This window comes from Chiloscyllium plagiosum, unplaced genomic scaffold (assembly GCF_037043375.1).
Source record: "Chiloscyllium plagiosum isolate Xiang-an unplaced genomic scaffold, Cpla_swu_hap1 HiC_scaffold_7, whole genome shotgun sequence".
Classification (NCBI taxonomy): domain Eukaryota; kingdom Metazoa; phylum Chordata; class Chondrichthyes; order Orectolobiformes; family Hemiscylliidae; genus Chiloscyllium; species Chiloscyllium plagiosum.
The window spans coordinates 21777608-21801885 of NW_028270145.1; the positions used below are offsets into that span (position 1 = coordinate 21777608).

A 24278-nucleotide genomic window follows, 5' to 3' on the forward strand; every position below is an offset into this window, starting at 1 on the left:
GTGTTTCTCAACGGAGGTGGAAGTGCCCCCTGAGGGGCGTTTGCCTTCCTTCGGTGGGCATTGAAGTCAAAGGGGGCGGCAAGGGGGCACTGAACGACTTTGTAGAGAACTTACCAAACACTTGGGAGACTGCCATGTCCTTGAAGGACATTGCTGTGTGCAGATGGATAGTCGCACAACACGAGTCTGCTATTTTCCCTGATCCCATGGAGGCGTGCGCTCTGATTGGTTGCTGCGCTATTATTGATAGTCTTCTCTGTGAATGGCAAACCATTTGAACTCATTCGCAGTTGGCACTGATTCTACTGCCGAGATCAATATCATCTAACTCGTTTTACTTCTAGGAAGATGAAATGCAGCTTTTCAACTGTTCTACCGGATGGCAGGATGAATGCACATTACAGCTAATTAGCCAATCAAATTTTGCCACTTATCTGAGTGTCTTAAAATTATCGTGATAAGGTATTCGAGTGACAGTGTAAAAATGGCCTCATTGAATAAGAAAAAGTGCAGGCAGTATAGCATGGACTATTTGCAATATGGCTTTATTCAATCTCCTTCTAATAAGCAGTTACCACTGTGCTTGCTCTGTGAACAAAGTTTTTCCATTGAGGCCTGAAGCCTTCCCGTCTTATTAAACATTTGGAAAAGAAACACAGTGACAAAAAGGACGAAGATTTGGCATATTTTCAAACATTAAACAATAAATTCAATCAGTAACCAACGATTTCCACTGCTTTTTCAAAGATGGGAGCCACAAGTGTGGATGGCCTTGTGGCATCATACAACATAGCGAAGTTAATTGCAAAATGTGGTAAACCTCATTCCGTGGGTGAATCGTTGGTGCTTCCAGCTATTGCTGAAGTATTATCAACCATGCTACATCAGGAACCATCAATGACTATCTAGTATATCCCTATTAGCAACGATTCCGTGAGAAGACGCATCGATGAAATGGCCTCAAATGTTGAGGATAAATTATATTCCCTTTTGATATTAAAAAAATTGCCTTACAAATTGATGAAAGTACTATATGCGGAAATCAAGCTTTGCTTTTGGGGTATGTACGTTTCATCAACAAAAATGAAATACGAGAAGACCTACTTTTTGCTCTGGATCTACCGACAGATACCAAAGGTAAGACTATCTTCAACTGCGTCAAGGATTATTTTGACAAAAAGTATGTTCCCCTCAAAAACATTGTTGCTTGTTCTATGGATGGCGTGCGTGCTATGACTGGCCAACATCGGAGATTTCTCGCATTATTAAAGAGAGAAGTGCCTTATGTTTTCACAGTACACTGCATTATCAGTCTGGCTGCAAAGAAATTTAGTGAAGCCCTCAACCATTCTCTACAAGTGGTGATAGATGTGGTAAATTATATAAAGAGACATGCTCTGAATGAACGACTTCTCCGCCAACTCTGTAAAGATAATGAAGATGAATTTCTGCAATTGCTGCTACACACAGAAGTGAGATGGCTCTCGAAAGGAAAATGCCTCAATCGCTTCCATGAACTGTTCGATTCTATCATCGAATTCCGACATAGAAATAATGAAAACCTTTGTATGAAAGCCGAAACCGTAAAACACGACTGTGCATATCTCGCGGGTATATTCGATAAGTGCAAATCGCTGATCGTGCAGATACAAGGAGATAATGTGAGTTTCATAAAAGCAAGGAATGCTGTTACATCTTTTATTGTGAAATTTGATCTCTTTCATTGGAATATCAGTCGTCGTGAGTTTTACCGGTTCCCGAGTTTAAACAATATCACGGAGGATGTTACTGATCAATTACTTACCTACTCAGCTCACATTTGTGCACTGCAGGATGATATGACAATATGATTTGCTGATCTTATCGAGATGGTGATCCCAACATGGCTGACTGACCCCTTTATTTCATGCGCAGAAGAATTGAACATTCGCCTTCAGGAAGAAATGATAGAGCTCCAAATTGACGCTGCAATGAAAATTCGGTTTTCGCAAATGGATGAGCCCCATTTTTGGATTCTAGATGCCACACGATGTCGAAGAGGCAAAGTGGTTTGCATTACCATTGCCTACCTCTTATTTGGTTGGGAAAGGATTCGGTGCCATCGCCAGAATACAAGATAAGACCCGCAATCACACGGATGTTGTTCAGCGTGGTGACCTGAGATGGCTTTTGACAAAAATTGAACCAGATGTCTATGATTTAGCAAGACAACATGAACCACAAGGATCGCATTGACTATTTTGCTATCACAGACTAAATTTTATGCAGAGTGAGCCACAAGTAGGTGGACAGTAAGAACAGTAATAAATGATAACATTTATTTTTTGTTGTATATAAAACATATTTCACAAAAGTTTTCCGTTTTCAGCATTGCAGTGTATTGCAGTTATATGTACAAAAACAGACTTTGGTGATTTGGGGGCATTGCATGATTTCAAGGATAAGAAGGGGGTATTGAATACGGAAAGGTTGAGAAACACTGGTCTACAGCATTAGCTCATCTCCCAGTGATTTAACTAACCTATCACAATGCACTACCATTATCAGTTACTGAAGCCCTGTAACATGATCCCATGCATTCATTGCAAAAATAAGTTAACTATATTACTGCCATAGTAACTTCCATATATTTCCCTTCTTTGACACCAACAGGTCTCACACACAGAAAGAATACGAGGAGGCTGAACGCACAAAGGCCAAATTGCCCAACACAGCCCCAAAAGCAGGCAATAACTATTTCCAGGGTCCAAACCGCAAAGGATTCTCCTTCTGCACCTGGAGCCACAGGCCAAAAACCCTTCCCAAAATAACCGGAACAGGGAAAATAAAGACCCAAAGACCCGCACAGTCTGAACGCGCACACAACACATGCAAGTCAGGCATCTCCATCGGAACAAGGCTTCAGCACCACAGCAGATGTCAGATCATAGCATTAGAGTGGCGAATCCACAGTAGAAGAGGGGGCTGGGCTAGCGTCCACTGAAACAACAGGGAATTGTCACACAGCAAGATGCACTAAAAAGTCTTATCAAGAGGTAAAGCACAGCAAAAGACCAAGGCAACAGCAAGCAACACAAAACCTGCAACAATCCCAATCTTAGCAAACCAAACCCCCATCCGCCCAAACCACTATCCAAACAGCCAAAAACCTGATGGCCGGACCATGTATTCTCCTCAAGCGCCTCCCATAAATTCCACAGCTCACCCATTGCCTGAGTAAAAGATCCCTCCGGGCTAGTATTATTGGGAATAAAGGTTCTGGAATATTCCCCAAACAACACACAAACCCCACCGTCCTCAGCCAACAACCAGTCCAAGGCCTGCTGAGTCCGCCACACCATCCGACTGGTCACATCCAATTGCTCACCCAACGCAGAGAGGGCATCATCAGAGTCATTAATAAATCTCTGCTGATTGTAATAGATACAATTAATCCACTCAGTATTCTTATTAATCCCAATGGCAGGGATAAGAACTCCCAGCCCGCGGCAATTGCATTCCTGGCCTTGAACACACTGGGGAAACCGCATGGCTAACCTATACCAACAACGTATATTGACGGATCAGGGACATTTAGGGCGATGCAGAGTCAGTTGTGATAGGGCATTGGCACTACCAATCTGCTAGGTCTGCCAAATCAATGGACCCCTATTCAGCACAGGAGCAGAAAGTTTCAGGACTGGGGAGGGGGCTTCAGTGACCTCCCCGAACCCGCCCTCAGCCACACAAGCAGGAGGAAGGTCTCCTTCCACAAACGCATCACCAACAGCCACAGAGGCACCAGTACCCCATAAGCCTCTGTTTTAAAAAATTCTCAAGGTCAGGTTCGTAGGAGAGTAGTCTGACACAGAACAAACAGCCAAGAGACGAGTCTGCTAGAATATGAGCATTTTATTCCCCGCAGCGTCGCCACAAACTTACAACGGGTCTGGCTTATACTCACTCTACATGTTACCGGAACTGGGAGCCGTCAGTTCTCGTAGAGCGGTTGCCAACAACCCACGCTCGGCGGTTAAACGTAACCCCGGAGCAGACTCCCGGGTCTGGCTTATACTCACTCTACATGTTACCGGAACTGGGAGCCGTCAGTTCTCGTAGAGCGGTTGCCAACAACCCACGCTTGGCGGTTAAACGTAACCCCGGAGCAGACTCACCGAACTGGAGACTTTTCCAGCTGATATACTCTTTTCCAGATATAAACATTCATGTGAACAGCAGAGCAAGGCTAAAAAACACATTCCATTCTGGTTACATACAGATAAGAAGATTCACACGGGGAGGTGTGTAATAAGATTCACACGGGACTAAGCAACACCTCCATTCCGGTTAGATTCACACATGTATTGGGACATAATTTTTAACCGTTTCACCACATTCCACTGCTTGGCCCAATACATGTGTTACATTATGATTCACACATGTATTGGGACATAATTTTACACCACAGCCTCACTCACCAAAGACACAAGGCCACGTAAAGGAGTAACAAGCCCCAACACGCCCTTTCAACTGTCGCAGCCCCTTCTCGGCCCTCACCTACCTCAACGCCGGAGTCCGTCTGTGCCAGTGGGAGTACCCTGGCACAGTGACTAAGATGATATCATGCGGATCGACCCACTATTGGAATGGGAGTAGGCGATGCCCTGTTACCGTAAAAGGATCCTCTCCCCTCAGCTCATTCCACTTTCCCCAGAAAAGCCCGTACGTACACCTGATCTCCAGGACCAATAGGCCCCTTCCTGTTACCAGATACTGACTCCCTCAGCATTTCCTGTGTGTGATAGACTCATGAATCATAGTTAGCTGTTGCATGTACTACTTAATATCAAGTTCCAATCATTCGAAACCAGGCTCATCATACAGACCCCTCCACTCAGACCCTCAGCATGGGTCCACTGGTAAGCTCTTCATGTGGTGCCAAGGTAGTCATGCAGTTAGTCTGCACACTGTAGCCCATTAATGCCAGCAGCAGCGCATCGACCCAGGTACGATAGGTACTTGCACAAATTACAGTCAACTCAGCTTCCAAAGGACTAACAATCCATTCTAACATACCCTGCGAGTGGAGTTGATACACACAGCCAAACCTCTGCTTAATCCGCAAGGTCTGCAGCACCAACTGAACCACCTTCTGGATAAAGGCAGACCCATCATCCGAACTGATCTCAGATGGTGTGGCAAACCTCAGAATGACTTGAGTCATTAAAAGCCTCACCACAGCGCCTGCCCCTGAATCTTGACAGGACCCCTTCTACCCATCTGCTAAACCTGTCACTGATCACCAACATATATCACTTCTTACACAATGTCTTTATCATGTCCACATAGTCAGTCAATCACCAAATGCTTAAATGGCCCCTCAGGTACAGGTATACATCCTATAGGGGTCGCTACTACCCCTTTCTGACATGATTCTGAGCACAGATATCATCTTGCGACAACATATAATCCACTGAAGCCTGCAAGTAAGGTGACCAATAGCCAGCCCTCATTACCTTCCTCAAAGGAGCCGTGACTTTGGCATACTCTTCAATCCAATCAGAACTAAAACCAGCCATCCCCAGAAATGTCGTCATCTATCCAACTGTCACAGGCCTGGGAGCCCGAGTTATTGCCTCAATCTGATCAGGTGCTACTAACTCACAGCCCTGAGATATCAGCTGAGCCAAAGACTCAACCTGCTGCTGATGGCAGTGAAGGTTATGCCCAGATACCATACAATCACCACATGCTAACCGCTCCAAAAGATTTGGAGACACCGGTGTTGGACTGGGGTGCACAAAGTTAAAAATCACACAACACCAGGTTATAGTCCAACAGGTTTAATTGGAAGCACTAGCTTTCGGAGCGCTGCTCCTTCATCAGGTGGTTGTGGAGAATAAGATTGCAAGACACAGAATTTATAGCAAAAGTTTACAGTGTGACGTAACTGACATTCCGTAGTTAATCACACTGTAAACGTTTGCTAAATCAGTTTTTTAGATTAGAATCTGTCTGACCATTGTGGCACAGACAGCTTCACAGGGAGTTAACACCTTCAATACCTTACCTGGACCGACATGACACCAATTGTTAAAGTGCACTTCAGAACGTAACTTTTAAAAAAAGGTTTTGCAATTTACATATGAGAGAACTGAAACCAACACGGTCATTCTAAAAGATGAGAGACTTAACAAATAATCTGGGTCTTTTTCAATGAATAATTTCAGTTACATCACACTGTAAACGTTTGCTATAAATTCTGTGTCTTACAATCTTATTCTCCACAACCACCTGATGAAGGAGCAGCACTCTGAAAGCTAGTGCTTCCAAATAAACCTGTTGGACTATATCCTGGTGTTGTGTGATTTTTAACTTCGCTCCAAAAGAGATATGGTGTCACGCTCACATTGTCCTTGACTCTCAGAGCAAACTAACAAATCATCATCATCATACTGGATTAGTGTACTCTCCAATGGCACACCCTCCAGATCCAACTTCAACACCTGGTTAAATACATACCGCGAATACTTAAACCCCTGCAGCATTCGATTGAAAATTACACTGCCTTCCTCTGTACATAAAAACAAATAAATATTGTCAGTCCTCTGCCAACGGAACACTGAAGAAGGCTGAACACAAGTCAATCACTGGTAACCAATCTGCTTTCGGCGATATATTAGTCAGCAGAGTATGCGGATTTGGAACCACTGCTGGCCAATCCTCCACCACCCCATTAACCGCCCACAGGTCATGTACCAGTCTCCATTTAGACTTATCTGCTTTTAAAACAGACATCAGCGGGGTATTTCAGGGGCTGCATGTCTCCCTAAGCACCCCGGCTGCCAGCAGTCCCTGTATTGTCACTGCTATTCCCTCCTCTGCCCCTTGCTTCAAAGGGCATTGTGATCTCCTAGGTAACTATGCCCCTGGCTGTAAACCTGATACAACTGAATTTGCTGACTTCACTCTCCCCACATCTGTATCATGTAGTGACCATAACCTAACTGGCAATGCAACCAGCCAATAATCAAATTGATGGTCACTTCCTCCCACTAGCACTAGCATACTCCATTGGGAAACCACCTCAACCTCCTTGGGATTCCCCTACATATCGATACAAGTTGCAATTCGAACATAGTTACCATCGCCAGATTTCCAGACCCCTGGTGTCATCATCTGCCAATCACTAATCATTTCTACATGCTTCATCATGGGTCCTGAATCCTTGGACAGATGTCCCTCATTTACTAACAGTGTCACATGGGGTAAAGCCCCTGGCACACTGTACCATTTCTGCAGAAAATCATGTTGCCTCATCTGCAATGCTTCTCCCTGCCTCCCTATCACCATAGCTTCACCCTATAAATGCTGTGGGGTGACAACCTCACAATGCCACTGCTCCTCCAACATTTTACTCTGATTCTCTCTTTGGTAAGATTTTGGAGTCCATTGTGAAGGATGCGAGTTCTGAATACTTGGAAGTGTGTGGTAAAACAGGGCAAAGTCAGCATGGTTTCATCAAGGGGAGTTGTGCCTGACAAATCTGTTAGAATTCTTTGAGGAAGTAACGAGCAGGTTAGACCAAGAAGAGCCAATGGTTATTATCTACCTGGACCTCTAGAATGCCTTTGATAAGGTGCCGCACAGGAGGCTCGAGTAAGATAAGGGCCCATGATGTCAGAGGCAAGGTGCTAGCATGGATAGAAGATTGGCTGTCTGGCAGGACACAGAGAGTGGGGATAAAAGGGTCCTTCTCAGGATGGAAACTGGTGACTGGTGGTGTTCCACAAGAGTTGTTGTTGGGACCACAACTTTTCACTTTATACATTAACGATTTAGATAAAGCGACTGAAGGGCATTCTGGGTAAGTTTGCAGATGATACAAAGACAGGTGGAGGGACTGGTAATATTGAGATAGCAGGGAGGCCTGCAGAAAGATTTAGGCAGGTTAGGAGAATCAGCAAAGAAATGGCAAATGAAATACAGTTTAACCCCTGTATCGCAGATTCAATTTCCGTGGTTTCAGTTGTCCGTGGTTTACCGCAGCCTGAAAATACTACATGGAATGTTCCAGAAATAATCTCAGAGGGCCGCCCATTTAAATGATAGGGTTCGCTTCTACCTGCAATTTCGGGCATCCACGCAGATATGGGGGATACCTGTACAACGTGGGCAAGTGTGAGGGCATGCAGTTTGGTAGGAAGAATAGAGGCATAGACTATTTTCTAAATGGGGAGAAAATTCAGAAATCGGAAGTGCAAAGGGACTTGGGAGTCCCAGTACAGGATTCTTTCAAAATAAACTTGCAGGTTGAGTCAGTAGTTAGGAAGGCAAATACAATGTTGTCATTCATCTCAATGGAATTAGAATATAAAAGCAGGGATGTTCTTCTGAGGCTTTATAAAGCTCTGGTCAGACCACATTTAGAGTATTGCGAGCCATGTTGGGCCCTGGAATAATGTACTGGCCCTGGAGTGGTTTCAGAGGAGGTTCACAAGAATGATCCCAAGGATGAAAAGCTTAACATTTGAGGAATGTTTGAGGACTCTGAGACTATACACAATGGAGTTTAGAAGGATGAGAGAGGATCTGATTGAAACTTACAGAATACTGAACAGCCTGGACAGACTATTTCCATTGGCAGGAGAGACTAGGAGCCAAGGGCACAGCCTTCGAGTAAAGGGAAGACCTTTTAGAAAGGAGATAATGAGAAACCTCTTCATCCAGAGAGTGGTGAATTAATGGAATTCACTGCCACAGAAGGCTGTGGAGGCCAGGTCATTGACTAAATTTAAAACAGAGATCGATAGGTTCTTGATTGCCAAAAGGATTAAAGCTTACAGGGAGAAAGTGGGAAAATGGGGTTTAAAAACCTATCAGCCATGATTGAATGGAGGAGCAGACTTGATGGGCTGAATGACCTAATTTTTGCTGCTATATCTTATGGTCTTATTAGCCAAAGATGGGAAATTGTCACAATGTGATGTTATGGATATTAGACCCGGCTCACATTTTGGAATTGTTGCCAAGTTTTCAAGGTAAGGGAGATGAAGCTTGTATTTCAGATGAAGCCCAGCAGTAACTCATGAGCCCATCTTTGTGCTAAACCCAACTGCATAATGTCAAGAGAAAATGGCTGTCACCACATACAGAGGGGATGGAGTAAATCACTGTTTGGGGCATTGAGTAAACTTTCCACTGTGAGGCCTTGCTAGGGGCAGTTACATTAATCATACATTCACAGATTCTGTAACAATACCCATTTGCCATCAAATTGGATTTAATTAAAAGTTCATTCTATTGGCACCCATTAACATTACAGAATAAATCATGACCATTATATATTTTACATCACTTGACCTACTGTCATGTCAGAGAGGCAAACTTACAAGGCTCACTTGGTTTTGCCATTTCTGCATCACTTCTCATTTTCTATCACTGAAGGCTTCAGTGCTGTCACAGTCCACGCCAATTATAAACAAGGAATGAAAATGGTCTGTGATTTTCTAAGGCGGCTTTTTTACTGTGAGGGGCTGCTATGATGATGGAGATATGCCTGAATGTATCTCACCCAATGGAACATTAGCATTTTGGATCTGCACTATACATTCCCATTAGCTTACATATGGAAGCATTGTACTGGCTTCCTTGCGAAGGTGAAATAGAGTCATAGAGTAATAGAGATGTACAGCAATGAAACAGATCCTTTGATCCAACCCATCCATGCCGACTAGATATCCCAACCCAATTTAGTCCCACCTGCCAGCACCCGGCCCATATCCCTCCAACCCTTCCTATTCATTTACTCATCCAAATGCCTCATATTGTGTGAGGCCGTAACAATAGACAATAGACAATAGGTGCAGGAATAGGCCATTCTGCCCTTCGAGCCTGCACCACCATTCACTATGATCATGGCTGATCATCCTCAATCAGTATCCTGTTCCTGCCTTATCTCCATAACCCTTGATTCCACTATCCTTGAGAGCTCTATCCAAATCTTTCTTAAACGAATCCAGAGACTGGGCCTCCACTGCCTTCTGGGGCAGAGCATTCCACACAGCCACCACTCTCTGGGTGAAGAGGTTTCTCTTCATCTCTCTCCTAAATGGCCTACCCTTTTTTTTAAGCTGTGTCCTCTGGTTAAGGACTCACCCATCAGTGGAAACATGTTTTCTGCCTCCAGAGTGTCCAATCCTTTAGTAATTTTATACGTCTCAATCAGATCCCCTCTCAGTCTTCTAAACTCAAGGGTATACAAGCCCAGTCGCTCCAATCTTTCAACATAAGATAGTCCTGCCATTCCAGGAATTGACCTCGTGAACCTATGCTGCACTCCCTCAATAGCCAGAATGTCTTTCCTCAAATTAGGAGACCAGAACTGCACACATTACTCCAGGTGTGGTCTCACCAGGGCCCTGTACAGCTGCAGAAGAACCTCTTTGCTTCTATACTCAATCCCTCTTGTTATGAAGGCCAGCATGTTATTAGCCTTCTTCACTATCTGTTGTACCTGCAGCTTACCTTCATTGACTGGTGTACAAGAATACCCAGATCTCTTTGTACTGCCCCTTTACCTAAATTGATTCCATTTAGGTAGTAATCTGCCTTCCTGTTCTTGCCACCAAAGTGGATAACCATACATTTATCCACATTAAACTGCATCTGCCATGCATCTGACCACTTTCCTAATCTGTCCAGGTCACCCTGTAATCTCCTAACATCCTCCTCACATTTCACTCTGCCACCCAGCTTAGTATCATCAGCAAATTTGCTAATGTTATTACTAATACCATCTTCTATATCATTAACATATATTGTAAAAAGCTGCGGTCCTAGCACTGATCCCTGCGGTACCCCACTGGTCACTGCCTGCCATTCCGAAATGGAGCCGTTTATCACTACTCTTTGTTTCCTGTCAGCCAACCAACTTTCAATCCAAGTCAGTACTTTGCCCCAATACCATGCACCCTAATTTTGCTCACTAACCTCCTCTGTGGGACTTTATCAAAAGTTTTCTGAAAGTCCAGGTACACTAAATCTACTGGATCTCCCTCGTCCATCTTCAGAGTTACATCCTCAAAGAATTCCAGAAGATTAGTCAAGCATGATTTCCCCTTCATAAATCCATGCTGACTCTGACCTATCCTATTACTGCTATCCTGATGTGTCGTAATTTCATCCTTTATAATAGACTCCAGCATCTTTCCCACCACTGAGGTCAGACTAACTGGTGTATAATTTCCTGCTTTCTCTCTCGCTCCTTTCTTAAAAGTGGTACAACATTAGCCACCATCCAATCCGCAGGAACTGATCCTGAATCAATCTTTCGAACTCTGGAAAATAATCACCAACGCATCCATGATTTCTCGAGCAACCTCCTTCAGTACCCTGGGATGTAGACCATCAGGCCCCGGGGACTTATCAACCTTCAGACCTAACAGTCTCTCCAACACCAATTCCTGGCAAATATAAATTCCCTTAAGTTCAGGTCCTTCAGCCACTGTTACCTCAGGGAGATTGCTTGTGTCTTCCCCAGTGAACACAGATCTAAAGTACCAATTCAACTCTTCTGCCATTTCTTTGTTCCCCGTAATATATTCCCCTGTTTCTGTCTTCAAAACCCAATTTTAGTCTTAACCATCTTTTTGCCTTTCACATACCTCAAAAAGCTTTTACTATCCTCCTTTATATTATTGGCCAGTTTACCTTCGTACCTCATTTTTTCTCTGCGTATTTCCTTCTTAGTAATCCTCTGTTGTTCTTTAAAAACTTCCCAGTCCTCCGTTTTCCCACTTATCTTTGCTATGTTATACTTTTCCTCCTTTGACTTTATATGTTCCTTAACTTCAGCCACGGCCACCCATGCCTCCTCCTAGGATCTTTCTTCTTTTTTAGAATGAACTAATCCTGCAACTTCTGCATTATACCCAGAAATATCTGCCATTGTTCCTCCACTGTCATCCCTGCTAAGGTATTGCACCATTGAACTTTGGCCAGCTCCTCCCTCATAGCTCCATAGATTAGATTAGATTAGATCACATACAGTGTGGAAACAGGCCCTTCGGTCCAACAAGTCCACACCGCCCCGCCGAAGCGCAACCCACCCATACCCCTACATTTACCCCTTACCTAACACTACGGGCAATTTAGCATGGCCAATTCACCTGATCTGCACATCTTTGGACTGTGGGAGGAAACCGGAGCACCCGGAGGAAACCCACGCAGACACGGGGAGAACGTGCAAACTCCACACAGTCAGTCGCCTGAGGCGGGAATTGAACCCGGGTCTCTGGCGCTGTGAGGCAGCAGTGCTAACCACTGTGCCACCGTGCCGCCCACTATTCCCTCTATTCAACTGAAATATTGTCACTACTGATTGTACCCTCTCCCTCTCAAATTGCAGATTGAAGCTTATTGTATTATGGTCACTACTTCCCAATGGCTCCTTCACTTTGAGGCCCCTGATCAATTCTGATTCATTGCACAATATCAAATCCAGAATTGCCTTCTCCCTGGTAGGCTCCAGCACCAGCTGTTCTAAGAATTCATCTCGGAGGCACTCCACAAAGTTTCTTTCTTGAGGCCCAATACCATCCTGATTTCTCCCAGTCTACCTGCATGTTGAAATCCCCCATAACAACTGTAGTAACATCTTTGCGATAGGCCAATTTCAGCTCCTTATTCAACTTACATCCTACATCCATACTACTGTTTGGGGGCCTGTAGATAACTCCCAAGAGGGTCTTTCTACACTTAGAATTTCTCAGCTCTATCCACACTGACTCTACATCACCTGATTCTAGGTCCCCCCGCGCAAGGGACTGAATATCATCCCTTACCAACATGTAACATGTCATTGTGATTGAGAGGGATTGGGAATACTGCGACTGGTGTGTTGTTTGTTTTCCAACATTTCCCACAGATTATCTGTTCACTCATCTGAGGTGGAACCAGAGCTCCAAAGATTTCTTGTGGTTGCTGTCTATGAAAAGACAGCACTGAAGACACGACCACCTGATGAAGGAGCGGCGCTCTGAAAGCTAGTGCTTCCAATTGAACCTGTTGGACTATAACCTGGTGTTGTGTGATTTTTAGCATCGAAGAAGATATTGATTACAACGTCATCACCAAATACTGAAAGAAGAGGAATCACTGGCAGCTACATCACTACGTCCAGAGAGACAACCACCAGAGAGTCAGGGGAGAATGACCAGTGCCCAGAGGCATCTGCCTCACTACCATTACAGCTATCAAAGAGTCTGTACAGCCAGAAACTAAGGATGTCCCAGGCCATCATCACCAAACTATCTATGCATGAAATGTCCTGAATACTGAGGAGCCGGAAGAACAATCTACTCAGAAAGAAGATGAGGGCACTGAGCAGGAGGAACATGACAATAGACTATATACAACTGAAGGATTATTAAGTACAAGAAGCCACACAGAACTTTATTGATACCTGCTTCCAAGCTGTTTGAGTTGAGTGAATACATCAATCAGTTTTATTCTTTTTAGCTGCTGCAAAGGCAGATGGTCCCTGGTTACTGCTAAAAACAAATGCTGCTTTTTGTTTTAACTTGCCTTTGCCTTTTCTGTTGTTCAATAAAATCTTCCTTCACCAATGCTTGAATCCTTCATATCACCCACTGACTGTAGCACCTGATTGGGTGTCTGCTTAACTCAGACGTGACAGCCGTTTAACCCCTGGATCCTACAACTAAAATGATAGCTAGTCTGAACAAGTGAAGATTAAAAGTCTCTTAACCAATGTGAAATGTGCTGGAGGCAGTTGACAAAAGGTTTATCAGACCAGTATCTAACACAAATGGGCTGTCTTATGATGACCCCTATTCAAACATACAAGTGTAGACAAACAAAAAAAAATGTTGACCTTATGGATGTCGGGGAAAAAAATGGGAAATGCAGCTCAATACCACCAGTGCACAGGGTCCATCGGGATGTTCCTTTTGCTCTCTAAGACTTTCTATACTTTTTCCTCATCTCCAGGTTCTTTCCCTTCACAATTAGTACACTAACTACAAAATCTTTCTTATTGTTTAAAAGTAACAGGTACGGCAGCCGACGGGAGAAAATAGCTGGCTTTCTTCAGGCTTCAAGTATTTTTACTGCAGAGAGGCCACCAGCCTTTCTGACATTCCAAAGGTTTTTCACTGTCTCGTTCACTGCTCCTACAAGCTATTTAGCTATCCAGGAGTCAGGAAGAGTTGTCAGCAGACTGATTATTTTTACCTCCATGCCTGGTAGCTACCAGCTACTTATTTCCAGCTCAATTGCACTGTGAGTATACACCAAAACACCAAGACAGCTACAACCAGCTCCCTCCACTGCGGGAACAAAGCAACAGTGTAGGCACTACACAAGGACTTCCAGTGGCATGCTTTTATATGTATACCAATTCCTTTGGTTTTAAACAGCCCTTTTTTTTCCCATTTCAGTCCAGAATCAACTGCCTCACAGCGCCAGAGATCCGGGTTCAATTCCACACAGGCGACTGACTGTGTGGAGTTTGCACATTCTCCCCATGTCTGCGTGGGTTTCCTCCGGGTGCTCCAGTTTCCTCCCACAGTCCAAAAATGTGCAGGTTAAGTGAATTGGCCATGCTAAATTGCCCGTAGTGTTAGGTGAAGGGGTAAACGTAGGGGAATGGGTCTGGGTGGGTTGTGCTTTGGCAGGTCAGTGTGGACTTGTTGGGCCGAAGGGCCTGTTTCCACACTGTAAGTAATCTAATTGTGTTTACATGTGAAATCCTAGAAGTATGGACATTAAAATATTTGTATAAGCTAATGGTTATGAAAAAGCTAACATTTGAGATTGCATTAAGCTTCATCCAATTTGGTATCCAATCAAACTGGCTTGGATGGGTATAAGGCAGTATATCTTAAGCACTAATATGGACAGGTGTCCTCATTTTCTTAGTAACAACATCCAACCACTGTAACTTGTTAAGACAAGAACCTCCTCTTATCACTCACTTGTGATTGTTCCTCTACCACTGTAAACCAAAAAGGCCCGTAGATCCAGTCAATGAAAGAAATTTGGTAGCAGTATCCCTCTACTCTCAAATATCTCTGATGTATTAATTAATCTATAATGGTGACACCAATTTGCTATCAGCCATATTACACTGCTGTTGGGAATTGAGGTAATTACTGGTAGTAGGTTACTTTGAGGATTGTGATGTTGAACTTAAGAGCTGGTCACAATGGATCTTCCTTTCTTGTCAGGTTTTCATTGTTTTCTCACAGACTGGCACATAATTGCAAAAGATGTCTGGGGCTAGTACTGTGATTCTCATTGGACTGTTTCCAGACCTGCACCTGTAATGTAACTGGAGAACCTAAGGAGAATAGTTTGATTATACTCGAGCTGAGGTTCAGTACTTGGTGTCGACCTACAAATCCAGTGTTGCTGTTGGCATTCCTAAACTAATTTTCACTTGTGCATTTCATAAGATTCAGTGCTTTTGTACATGAATGTTATCTATCTATAATTGACAAGTTAGTGTATGTGTTTTGCATTTACTTGTAAATACTTACTTTTGGATGATGTTGTCTTTTGAAGCTTAATTTGTTTTACTTAACTGGTCATTTTTTTTTTCCCATGTCTAACTCTGACTCTACATCTTTCAGTTCCTGGTGGTGTTTCCAAAATCTGTAATGCTGTTCTCCCCAATGCCAGCCTATGAAATTTGAGCCTTTCTGCTGTAATGAATTTCTCTTGTTCCTTTTATGGTGAGCTTTCACCACTTCAATGCCTAGGGACTCTTTAGTGCGAGTTACTTTTGTGGTGTATCCTGTACCCTGCCTGTTGGAATCTGTCCTATTGTTGTGTTCTTGTCTATGACTCTGAAACAGGTGTCCTTTTTGTAAGGAATGTTCCCTTATAAGGGAAAAGGATATGAAGAATCTCTGTATGCATATTCATTGTTGAGATTCCAGCCCTTGCAATTGTTCTAGACCCTACAAACCATTCAGTGCATTTGGATATACTGTTTCCTCAATAACACCCTTTACCTACGCTGTACCCAATCTTGGGATGATCATGGTTCTAGTAGGCAATATGCTCCCTATTGTCCCATATGCCAGGACCATTCAACAGTTCCCAACTCCAAACAGTTGTAGCATTCTCTCACAAATGACAAACCTAATCCTTGCTTCCCCCACCCTTTTTTTACACCCAAAGTTCTTGTTCAGTATTTTTATTGACGTATGCATCCTTTCCACACCTCTATCATCCTTCCTACAGCTTCCAAAGTCTCATTATCAATCTTGATACACAGAATAGCTGTCTCTCCTTTTCTCTCCTCTTCACTCCTTTGTCCTGTGTCGTGGTTCCTGCACATTGCAGCATGTACTGAATACTGCATTCAATTCTGGTTTCCCTGTGATAGTAAAGATGTTCTGAAACTTGAAAGGGTTCAGGAAAGATTTGCAATGATATTGCCAAGGTTGGAGGGTTTGAGCTCGAGGGAGGGGCTGAAGAGGCTGGATCATCAGAGGCTGATGGGTGACCTTAGAAGTTTATAAAATCATGAGGGAGCATGGATATGGTAAATTGTCCAGGTCTTTTCCTCAGTGTAAGGGAATCCAAAACTAGAGGACATAGGTTTAGGATGAGTGAGGAAAGATTTAAAGGGAGCTAAACGGCAACTTTTTCATGCACAGGGTGGTGCATGTATGGAATAAGCTGCCAGAAGAGGTGTTGGAGGCTGATACCTTTTAAATGATGTTAATATATCTGGATGGGTATATGAATAGGAAGGATTTAGAATGATATGGGCCAGAGGCTGGCAAATAGGACAAGATTAATTTAGGATATAGGTTGACCTGGTCGAATTGGACGGAAAGGTCTGTTTCTATGCTGTACATCTTTATGACTCTCTGTACTGCATATTCAAAGATTGATTTTAGAAAATGTTATTGGCCAAATAGCCTCATCGGTGCTATAATGTTTCTATAGAAAATAAAATAAAACAGGCATCAAACGATGAAGGCCACTGACATTTTCAACCTATTACGTGAACTTATCATTTTTCATAGGTAGAGTTTTAAACCAAATTACACCCTTTTACAAGTTATTTTCTAGCTGGCGTTTGCTCTTGGTTGTTTCCTGTGGTGCTAGAAGAGCACAACAGTTCAGGCAGCATCCGAGGAGCAGTAAAATCGACGTTTCGGGCAAAAGCCCTTCATCAGGAATACAGGCAGAGAGCCTGAAGGGTGGAGAGATAAGCTAGAGGAGGGTGGAGGTGGGGAGAAAGTAACATAGAATACAATAGGTGAGTGGGGGAGGGGATGAAGGTGATAGGTCAGAGGGGAGGGTGGAGTGGATAGGTGGAAAAGAAGATAGGCAGGTAGGACAAGTCATGGGGACAGTGCTGAGCTGGTAGTTTGGAACTGGGGTGAGGTGGGGCAAGGGGAAATGAGGAAACTGTTGAAGTCCACATTGATGCCCTGGGGTTGAAGTGTTCCGAGGCGGAAGATGAGGCGTTTATCCTCCAGGCGTCTGGTGGTGAGGGAGCGGCGGTGAAGGAGGCCCAGGACCTCCATGTCCTCGGCAGAGTGGGAGGGGGAGTTGAAATGTTGGGCCACAGGGCGGTGTGGTTGATTGGTGCGGGTGTCCCAGAGATGTTCCCTAAAGTGCTCTGCTAGGAGGCGTGCAGTCTTCCCAATGTAGAGGAGACCGCATGGGGAGCAACGGATACAATAAATGATATTGATGGATGTGCAAGTAAAACTTTGATGGATGTGGAAGGCTCCTTTAGGGCCTTGGATAGAGGTGAGGGAGGAGGTGTGGGCGCAGGTTTTGCAATTCCTGCAGTGGCAGGGGAAGGTGCCAGGATGGGAGTTGGGTTGTTGGGGGTTGTGGACCTGACCAGATAGTCACGGAGGGAACGGTTTTTGCGGAAGGCGGAAAGGGGTGGGGAGGGAAATATATCCCCGGTGGTGGGGTCTGTTTGGAGGTGGCGGAAATGTCGGCGGATGATTTGGTTTATGTGAAGGTTGGTAGGGTGGAAGGTGAGCACCAGGGCGTTCTGTCCTTGTCACGGTTGGAGGGGTATGGTCTGAGGGCGGAAGTGCAGGATGTGGACAAGATGCGTTGGAGGGCATCTTTAACCACGTGGGAAGGGAAATTGCGGTCTCTAAAGAAGGAGGCCATCTGGTATTTTCTGTATGGAATTGGTCCTCCTGGGAGCATACGGCAGAGGCGGAGGAATTGGGAATACGGGATGGCATTTTTGCAGGAGGTAGGGTGGGAAGAGGTGTAACCCAGGTAGCTGTGGGAGTCGGTGGGTTTGTAAAAAATGTCGGTGTCAAGTCGGTCGTCATTAATGGAGATGGAGAGGTCCAGGAAAGGGAGGGAGGTATCAGAGATGGTCCAGGTAAATTTAAGGTCAGGGTGGAATGTGTTGGTGAAGTTGATGAATTGCTCAACTTCCTCGCGGGAGCATGAAGTGGCGCCAATGAAGTAATCAATTGTAGCGGAGGAAGAGGTGGGGAGTGGTGCCGGTGTAATTACAGAAGATTGACTGTTCTACATAGCCAACAAAGAGACAGGCATAGCTGGGGCCCATACGGGTGCCCATGGCTACCCTGTGGTCCAACATTTCAACTCCCCCCCCCCACTCTGCCGAGGATATGGAGGTCCTGGGCCTCCTTCACCGCCACTCCCTCACCACCAGACGCCTGGAGGAAGAACACCTCATCTTCTGCCTTGGAATGCTTCAACCCCAGGGCATCAATGTGGACTTCAACAGTTTCCTCATTTCCCCTTCCCCTACCTCACCCCAGTTCCAAACTTCCAGCTCAGCACTGTCCCCATGACTTGTCCTGCCTGCCTATCTTCCTTTCCACCTATCCACTCCACCCTCCACCCCCCCGACCTATCACCTTCATCCCCTCCCCCACTCACCTATTGTACTCTATGCTACTTTCTCCCCACCCCCACCCTCCTCTCATTTATCTCTCCACCCTTCAGGCTCTCTGCCTGTATTCCTGATGAAGGGCTTTTGCCCGAAACATCAATTTTACTGCTCCTCGGATGCTGCCTGAACTGCTATGTTTTTCCTGTACCACTCGAATCTAGACTCTGGTTTCCAGCATCTGCAGTCATTGTTTTTGCCCTCTTGTTTGTTTCCACCAGTCCTCGATATGACTTGCCATTAATATTGTTTAAAAATCACACAACGCCAGGTTATAGTTCAACAGGTTTATTTTGGAAGCAGCAGCTTTTGGAGCACTGCTCCTTTATTGGGTAGTTATCTATAACCTGGTGCTCTGTGATTTTTAACTTTGTCCACCCCAGTCCAACACCGGCTCCTCCATATCATTTAATATTTTTAGAAGTCCTGCTTTTGATGTTAGTGTTTGGGATAAGGTTATTGCTGATGGAGAACTTTGAATACCAAAAGGACATGTGGATTTATCTTGGATTAGGCTGAATTAAATTGGGAGTTTTGCCGACAAACCATTCCAAGAAGCTGTGATGCTCGGAAGAATACAAGAGCAAAGAGTGAGAGGAGAAAAGCCTATTCCACAAAAGACTTGCTTCGTCAGTGCACATGTTTCAGTTGATGAATCAAATGGAACTTGTTAAATCAGTGATGTTCCTCCCAGGTCTCTACACTGTAAACAAAATGTTGCACTGTGCAGTAAGGCTTGTGTGAAATGATCCAGAAGGTCTGGTTTCACGAGTGTATCGTTTCTGAGTGCAGCTCTTCCTGCACGTCTGTGATAAACCAGAACTGATTTGGCCACTGAAACCTACTCCTCCCATTGCCCTGCTGTTACTTCGGGGTTGATGGAGGTTATCACAGCTGCTGGCTTCATCTTGCTGAATTGCCAGTGAATGACTTGTTGATGTGGAGCTGTGACTTTTGTTTTTTTTTCTCTCGCTACAGCTTAACTGTGGCTGTTGCCAAGGTAACATGTGAAGGTGCTGAATTAATACGGAGACTGCCTCCGTTCACTGGTTAGAGTACCATGTGTTGGCAACCTGTTGTCAAGTGTGTATTCCACCCCTTCCTTAGCTGTTTTCTCTATCCTTGCTCCTCCTACAAAATAGTCTGGGCAGCAACTAATTAGCATCTCACTTTGGCCATCGATCAGAACGAAAGGCAGGAAATGGGGGAGTCATGGTGAAAATTGATCTTTATGTATGGTGAAGATGGAGAAATCCAAACAGTCTATTCTTCACATTCTCAACCATCGTGGTCTTGTACTGTGAAGGCTTAGAGATCACCTGCATTGTCCTGCCAGTGCCCTGGCTGGTCAGTCCATTAGGCACAGGGCAGGAGTCGTTGTACTGTGACAAATGCCTCATCACTTTCTTAATGTTGAATTAAATGCTACAAAGTTTACTTTTGTCAGTGAGCTTTGGGTTTCCCCTCAGCAGGTTCAATCTGATCATCACTGAAATAGCAACTGAACCTTTTTCAATCATTTAAATCATTTCTCAGTTTAACACTACGTAGCGTTGAGGAATCTCCGATGCCAAGCTTTGGTGGATCCTAGCCATTTCTTTTTATTTTCAATAGTGCCCAGGCTATGTTTTCATGTGAGATTTGAACTGATTAGTGTAATTGATGACATATTTTGGTGTATTCAACCAAATCTTGCTCCTTTTGCATATCTCCTGCCCACTGAGGACACAGATACTATAATGGGGACACCTCCTGTGTCAATGTCCACATGAGCACAGTTAATATGAACCTTTTGTCTGCCCCATTTGTTTATGGGATGTAGGTATCCCAAACCAGACCAGCATTTATTGGTTAGCCCAAAGTCTCGAATTACGAGTCCACCATATTGCTGTGGGTCTGGAGTCACATGTAGATCAGACCAAGAAAGGATGGCAGATTCCTATCCCTAAAGGACATTACTGAACCAGAGGGTTTTTTAAACAAAAAATTAGATAGTGTTGTCATTTATGCTAGCTTTTTTTTTTGATTGAATTCAAATTTTGCCACACTGCATGGTGGGATTAGAGTCCCTGTCCCCAGAGCACTGGCCTAGGGTTCTGGATTACTAGGCGTAAGTGAGCACTGCAGATGCTGGAGATTAGTCAAGAGTGTGTTGCTGGAAAAGCACAGCAGATCAGGCAGCATCCGAGAAGCAGGAAAATCAACATTTCAGGCAAAAGCCCTTCATCAGGAGCTGGATTACTAATCCAGTGACATTAACCTATGCCACTGCCTCTCTCTTCAGTGCTGGCACTTGGGTCCCATGTTTAGATTAGATTAGATTAGATTACAGTGTGGAAACAGGCCCTTCGGCCCAACAAGTCCACACCGACCCGCCGAAGCGCAACCCACCCATACCCCTACATTTACCCCTTACCTAACACTACGGGCAATTTAGCCTGGCCAATTCACCTGACCTGCACATCTTTGGACTGTGGGAGGAAACCGGAGCACCTGGAGGAAAGCCACACAGACACGGGGAGAATGTGCAAACTCCACAGAGTCAGTCGCCTGAGGCGGGAATTGAACCCGGGTCTCTGGCACTGTGATTCAACAGTGCTAACCACTCAGCCACTTGACGGATAATGACAAATTTCATGTTAAAATTATTTGAAAAGATAGACTTTATTGGTTACACTGTAAATAAAAATATATGCGATAGCAGACTGTTGGTACAATTCATCTGACAGACTCGTGAAGCAACATCCCTACACATTTGTGTGGGATTTCTAAACTCAGAACTGACAGCCAGACTACTGCGACCCCTAGGACTCATAACGGCACACAAACCAACAGCCACGCTCAGACAACAACTCACCAGAACGAAGGACCCGATACCCAACATGAGCAAGACGAATGTAGTGTACAAAATACCATGCAAGGACTGCACTAAACACTATATAGGACAAGCAGGAAGACAGCTAACAATCCGCATACATGAACATCAACTAGCCATGAAACGACACGACCAGCTATCCTTAGTACCACACACACAGACAACAAGCAACATGAATTCGACTGGGACAACACTACTATCATAGGACAAGCCAGACAGAGAACAGCCAGGGAATTCCTAGAGGCATGGCATTCATCCACAAACTCCATCAACAAACACATCGACCTGGACCCAATATATCAACCACTACAGCGGACAGCTGAAACTGACAACCGGAAGCGGCAGGGACAGACCACTATAAACACCGGAGGAAACATCAAAGAAGCGCTTCGCAGGAGGCTCCCAAGCACTGATGATGTCACCTAGCCAGGGGACGAAACGTTTGCAACAAAAACTTCCAGCTCGGCGAACAGAACCACAACAACGAGCACCCGAGCTACAAATCTTCACACAAACTTTGAGAGTGTGGTGCTGGAAAAGCACAGCAGGTCAGCCAGCATCTGAGGGGCAGGAGAATCGACGTTTTAGGTATGGGCCCTTCATCAGGAATTTGGCTCTGGCCCGAAACGCCGATTTTCCTGCTTCTCAGATGCTGCCTGACCTGCTGTGCTTTTCCAGCACCACAGTCTCAATTTAGTTAGAAAGTCATTGCGTATTTCAGCATTGAAACAGACCCTTTGGTCTGACCCGTCCACGCCAACCAGATATCCTAAATTAATCAAGTCCCATTTGCCAGCATTTGGCCCAAATCCCTGTAAACATTTCCTATTCATATACCCATTCAGATGCCTTTTAGATGTTGTAATTGTATCAGCCTCCACCACTTCCTCTAGTAGCTCATTCCATACATGCACCACCCTTTGTGTGAAAAAGTTGTCCCTCTGGTCACTTTTAAATCTTTCCCCTCTCACCCTAAACCTATGCCCTCTAGTTTTGGACTTGCCTACCCTGGGAAAAAGACATTGGTTATTTACCCTATCCATGCCCCTCATGATTTTATAAACCTCTATAAGGTCACCCCTCAGCCTCCGACGCTCCAGGCAAAATAGCCCCAGCCTGTTCAACCTTTCCCTCCAACATCCTTGTAAATATTTTGTGCACCCTGTCAAGTTTCACAACATCTTTCGTAAAGCAGGGAGTCTAGAATTGCACATAGTATTCCAATATTGGCCTCACCAATGTACTGTATAGCCACCACGTGACCTGCTAACTCCTATACACAAAGCATTGACCAGGCAAGTGTACCAGACACCTTCTTCACTACCCTGCCACTCCACCTTCAAGGAACTAATGAACTTGCAACCCAAGGTCTCTTTTTTGGCAACACTCCTCAGGACCTTACCATTAAGTTTATAAGTCCTGACCTGACTTGCCTTTCCAAAATGCAGCACCTCACATTTATCTAAATTAAACTTCACCTGCAACTCCTCAGCCCATCTGATCAAAGGCCCATTGTACTCTGACATAACCTATTTCACTGTTCACTACACCACCAATTTTGGTGTCATCCGCAAACATAGTAACCACTCCTCCAATATTCAAATCCAAATCATTCATATAAATGACAAAAAGCAGCGGACCCAGCACTGTTCCTGATGACACACTGCTGGTCACAGGTTTCTCATCTGAAAAACAACCCTCTCCCATTGCCCTCTATCTCCAACCTTCAAGCTAATTTTGTATCCAAATGGCTAATTCTCCCTGGATTCCATATGATCTAACCTTGCTAATCAGTCTACTAACCAGCTATTGAACATCTTACTGAAGTCAATATAGACAAGGTCCTCCATTTGCCTTCATCAAACTGTATTGCCACTTCTTTAAAAAACTCAGTCTAGTTAGTGAGACATGATCTCTCATGCATAAAGCCATGTTGCCTACCCCTAATCCAGACCTGGGCATTTTACGGCCCGCGGTTGTTCCTGTCCAGCCCGCATGAGGTCAATCTTTAATTAGAACATAAATGAAACGTATTTACGCCATGCACGCAATACAACTGTGTTGCTTTTGTTTTGAAAAGGATGCTTTTTTTATTTACATATGGACACACATGTGCATGTATGTGCAGCTAAAAGTGATGCTTGCTGGCTAGCCCTCAATTTGTCAGCTCACGCCAAGACAAGTTATGTCATGTCCCACAAAATTGCCCGAAACAGTAAACTGTTTTCTGATGGAGAGTTTATTAAGGAGTGCTTGTTGGACTCTGCAGAACTAATATGCCCGGAGAAAAAGGAGGCATTTGAGAATGTGCCCCTCTCCTGATGCACTGTAACGAGAAGGATTGGGGACATCGCGAGAAATCTGGAGCTTCAGCTGCAGCACAGAGCGGTCAACTTTGACTTTTTTTCCTTGGCTTTGGATGAGAGCTGCGACATACGTGACACAGCCCAGCTACTCATCTTCGTATTTGGGATATCT

The 24278-nt window shown here is 44.5% G+C and overlaps 1 pseudogene; it reads left to right on the top strand.

Moving 5' to 3' along the window:
* The first annotated feature begins 1868 nt into the window (after positions 1 to 1868).
* LOC148149574 (putative methyltransferase DDB_G0268948) overlaps positions 1869 to 24278 on the top strand; it is a 52661-nt pseudogene continuing 30251 nt past the window's right edge.